Below are 5,376 nucleotides of genomic sequence, written 5' to 3'. Positions count from 1 at the left end.
ATCAGATTTTGGAGGATATGCTGAGAGCTTGTGCGCTAGATTATGGATCTAGTTGGGACGATAATTTGCCGTATGCAGAGTTTTCTTACAATAATAGCTATCAGACCAGTTTGAAGATGGCCCCTTTCGAGGCTTTGTACGGAAGGAGGTGCAGGACACCGTTGTTATGGGACGAAGTTGGAGACCGCCAGTTGTTTGGACCAGATTTGATTAAGGAGTCTGAACAGAAAGTGAAGTTGATTCGTGATAGGCTCAAGGTAGCCCAGTCCAGGCAGAAGAGCTACGCAGATTCTAAACGCAAGGAGACAGTTTACAAAGTTGGAGACAGAGCTTATCTTCGAGTATCCCCACTTCGAGGTATTAAGCGCTTTGGAGCTAAGGGGAAGTTAGCGCCACGATTTGTAGGACCATATCGAGTTTTGGAGCGTATGGGAGAAGTGGCCTACAAGTTGGAATTGCCAGAAGGATTGGCAGGAGTGCATGATGTGTTCCACGTTTCTCAGTTGAAGAAGTGTCACGCGGAGATAGCTGACATACCTTTGAGAGACACAGTACCATTAGAAGCAATTCAGTTGGATAACAATTTGACCTATGAGGAGAAACCAGTCAAGATCCTCGAGTTTGCTAGCCGAGTTACTCGCAGCAAGGTTATCAAATTTTGCAAAGTTCAGTGGAGCCACCACACGGAGGATGAAGCCACTTGGGAGCGAGAGGAAGATTAGCTTAAGGACCACCCTCACCTGTTTTCTAGCCAACCCGAATCTCGAGGGCGAGATTCATCTTAAGGGGGGTAGGTTTGTAACATCCCAAATTTTCAATTTGGAATGTTATACATTAGGTCATCATGCATATCATATTTTATTTTGCTTTTGGTTTTGATCCTAGAAAATCCTAAGCAACTCAAGGACCCACGGAGAGAGTTGGGAATTTCGTTATTTACATATTTGAGTTTTCTCAAATTATGTAAACAGGATCATTTGATTTTATTTATTTTATCCTCAATTATTTCTATTACAAAAATATGAGAGCGGGAATAAAATGACTTTCCCAAAATATAGAAATATTGAAGATTTAATAAAAAATCAAATAAGTTTTATTTTGGAGTTTTTCGGTATTTTTATTTGAATTTAGGAAAAATGCGCGTTTTTCAAAGTTGTAGTTTGGGCCCAGATAAATGTTCACTTTATTCGGCTTGATTTTAGAAACCCGACAAAATTTATTTCGTGATTTTTGGAGTCCGTTTAGTATTTCTTTTTATTTTTCTTCCGAGCGGAATTTAAAAAAAAACGCGAAACGACTACGGGCCGTAACCGGCCAGGAAACCGCCTGGCCGAGGCCTTTATAAGGCGCCCGAGGCCCGCGGGAGAGAGAGCCAGCGCCCGACCTAACCCTAGCCGCCGCCTCCCAGCCGCCGCCGCCGCCGCCGTCGCCGGAGCGCGCGCCTTTCGAGGTTCGCCGCCGCCTCATTTTCCGTGCTGTTTTTTTTTAAAAAATTTTCTGTTCGTCGTTTTTCTTTTTTGACGGATTTTCCGCGGTTATTTTCTGATCGCGATTTCTGATCCGATTTTCGTTTTAGTATAACTTTTCGCTCGTTTATCGGAATCAGGCGATTCAAGCGCCTGGAGTTTCGTCTCGAAACCCTCTTTCCGAATAATCAACTTAAACAAGTTTTTGCTACTGTAAAATTTGCCCTAGATCCAGATTACTAGAACAAAGTTGTTTTCTTTCGCCGTTTGATTTCTTTTGCTTCGTTCGATTTGACTCTTTTTGCCAACCAGGGTTCTTAAGTTGAACTTTCTGGTTAGATCTTCTATTTGAGTTTTACCTGTGCATTAGATGAGTAATTATTGTATGCTTGTTGTTTTTCTGTGATAGAATACCCGGAGTGCGCCGCCTGTTACTTCGAATCTCTAGGTTTCGCGGATCATCAGCAAGGCAAGTAACACTTTGATCATACCTTTTCTACAACCCAGTTTTATTGCATTGGATCAATCCTCACACATTGCATGGTTAGGATCTAATTAAACTATGGGATGAGAAGTAGATGAGGTAGTACCTATTACCTGTTTCTTATCAAACCTTTGGGAGTTACTTCTACGTTTGCTCATTATGCCATGCTATGCCAGTAGACGTGGATTGGGTGAGTGATATCCATGATAGATGTGAGATTGTTAATTAAGGGTTTATTTAAGGTGGCAACCTAACACACATCTGGGTGGATTGAGGCACCTGGGGTTACTAGGACTTGCCTGTTTTCTTTGGACCGCCACCCAGGCCCAAAGGGATCATGAGATTATTCATACTAGAAACTTTCGTGTGCAGCCACAAGCCAATATGGGCTCTGGCATAGTTGATTAAGTTGTGCGAACTCTTACGGGTAGACTAGCAGATGTAGGGGAAAGTAGGTGTACCGGTCTACCCACATGTAAGGTGCTAGCGCTTCTGAAAGACTGTGTCTCGGCCATCCGTTTCTCAAACACCATGTAGTGCGAGAAATCAAACGGAGGCGATCGAGTCTTGTGGGGAAAAGTGCGCAAACCTCTGCAGAGTGTAACAAACTAATCATGATTAGCCGTGTCCCCGGTTATGGACATCTTGAGTATCTAGTACCTGGATTATCATGTGAATCTCAACATGTTACTCTAAGTTAATTTTGATGGGTTTTAATGATGTTACTTAATTGGGATTGAGAATGCTGTCAACCATTCTCAATGTTCCACAACCACCATGATAGTAATTAATTCTATTCCTTTGAAGTAGGGAAAAATTGGCTTTATGCAAAAACTGTAACCATAGAGCTTCCCACCAGCCAAATATGCATATAGTATAGTTGTTGCATTCCATTATTCTCTATGTGTTACCTTGCCAGCATATTCCATGTGCTGACCCGTTTTCGGGCTGCAACGTTAATGTTGCAGACTTTTCAGACGACGATTAAGGAGTTTTTAGGTCGTGGTTCTATACTCAGTGATGCCGTTGGAGTTGATGGACTCACTTATCTTCCAAGCCTTCCGCTGTTATCGTCACTAGATGGCCTTAAGCCATATTTATTGTAATAAGTTCTCTTTTGAGACACTCGATGTAATAAGTGTGTGATTGCTACTCTGCTATATATCCTCTGAGTACTGTGTGGTGTCAGCATTACTGATCCAGGGATGACACCGGAGCACAGAGATCAGACTGTTTGAGGTCTGGTCGCTACAATACCAGTGCTTAGCTAGCAAATATTTATATGTCTAAAATTGTTTGTCTACATGGAGTTCTATGGAAGGTAGTGTCGGATAGAGGTACTCAGTTCACATCCAAATTTTGGCGTCAGTTGCATGAATCCTGGGGCACGAGGCTGGAGTTTAGTACTGCTTTCCATCCACAGACTGATGGGCAGACAGAGAGGGTAAATCAGATTTTGGTGGATATGTTGAGAGCTTGTGCTTTGGACTATGGGTCCAGTTGGGATGATAATTTACCTTATGTAGAGTTCTCATGTAATAACAATTATCAGGCTAGTCTGAAGATGTCACCGTTTGAGGTATTGTATGGTAGAAAGTGCAGGACACCGTTGACGTGGGATGAGGTTGGAGAGCATCAATTCTTTGGACTGGACTTGATCAGAGATGCTGATGAGAAGGTCAAGTTGATTTGGGACATGCTAAAGATAGCACAGTCAAGGCAGAAGAGTTATGCAGATGCAAAACGTAAGGAGGTGACATACGAGGTAGGAGACCATGCATATCTTAGAGTTTCACCACTTCGTGGAATTAGGAGGTTCGGAATCAATGGTAAGTTAGCACCACATTTTGTGGGGCCTTACTAGATCTTGGAGCATAGAGGAGAGGTAGCTTATCAGCTGGAGTTGCCAGAATCCTTGTCAGGAGTTCATGATGTGTTTCATGTATCCTAGTTGAAGAAGTGCCATGCACAGATGATGGATGTTCCTTTGAGGGACACAGTACCACTTGAGGCAATTCAGTTGGAGAGTGATTTGACATATGAGGAGAAGCCTGTTAAGATTCTGGAGACAACAGAGAGAGTTACTCGTACCAAGACAATCAGGTTATGCAAGGTTCAGTGGGATCATCATACCGAGGAGGAAGCTACTTGGGAATGAGAGGATGATCTCATGCAGGATCACCCACACCTATTTGCTAGCCTACCCGAATCTCGAGGGCGAGATTCATCTTAATGGGGTAGGTTTGTAACATCCCGATTTTCCTAATTTGGATGTTAGTAGGTCATTCATATGCACCTCATATTTTTATTTGCATCATTTGCTTTTTCTAAAATATTCTTTTCATTATACAACTAAAGGCAATTTATTGGAGTGGAGATAACATGACTTCTCCCCTGTTTTAAAATGTCCATAATGTCCAAAATATTATTTCCAGTTTATTTGGTATGTATCTGTATTTTTCATTATTTCCAATATTTTATTTGAGTGTTTTATTACTGTTTGTGTGGCCTATAGCATAAAAACTATTTTTTTTAAAAATTGCATTAGAGTAGGAACTAGTGTTCCTGTAGTTTATATTAGTAGTGTTATTTTTTACTGTGTGTGTATATATATATATTTGTTTCATCATGGTGTCTTTATTTTTATTTTATTTTTAGTGTTTTTTCTAAATAGCCAGCCAGCCAGCGGGCCCAATAGAGCGCTACACGCCCACGGCCCAGCAACCCCGTAGCCCACAACCCACCTAACCGCTGAAGCGGTACACCGCCAGTCCCCCCCTCGCTATCGCCTTCAGCCGCTGTCGAGTGGGCCCCACACCCATCTCCTAGCTCTGGTCGGATGAGCGTACGCACAACCGCATGCACAGCCGAGCCGAGCCGGATCGATCTCGTGCCCTACTCGACCTCGTGCACCCCTAGGACTCCCTAGATGTGTAAGAGTTTGCCCCACACACTCGAAGCCCCTTTCCAATCCTTTCCATTACCCGCATGCCTCCGCAGGGCGAAACACATCTCGTCGGGAGCTCCGAGTCACCGCCGCCTTTGCTGCTTGCTCTCGTCCCCGTTAGTAAGACCCTGCCGCTCCAGCTTGTGCTTTCGAACCCCCTCCCACTTCCTCATCTTAGTGACGTGCTACTTTGGCTCACAGAGCATGGAAATGAGTCTCCTGAGCAGACCCGATGTCGCCGGAGTTCACGTCGTCACCGCCGCCGCAGACAACGCCCGTCGCCATTCAACTCCCCACCACCTCCGCCTGACGCCGCCTCGAACCATCACCTCGCCCACCGGAGGAGCGCCGCCATCGACGCCTGACCTGCCACCGCCGTTTTCCTCTGTCTTCCGGTGAGCACGCACGCGCAGGAGTTCTTCAACCAATTGGGCACTGCCACGTGGCAATTTACTACGGGAGATGCTACAGTGCCGCAA

Source organism: Triticum urartu, chromosome 2A (assembly GCF_056163025.1).
Source record: "Triticum urartu cultivar PI428250 chromosome 2A, HENAU_Tu73, whole genome shotgun sequence".
In the NCBI taxonomy this organism is placed as follows: domain Eukaryota; kingdom Viridiplantae; phylum Streptophyta; class Magnoliopsida; order Poales; family Poaceae; genus Triticum; species Triticum urartu.
Note: the sequence above shows the minus strand (reverse complement) of the source record.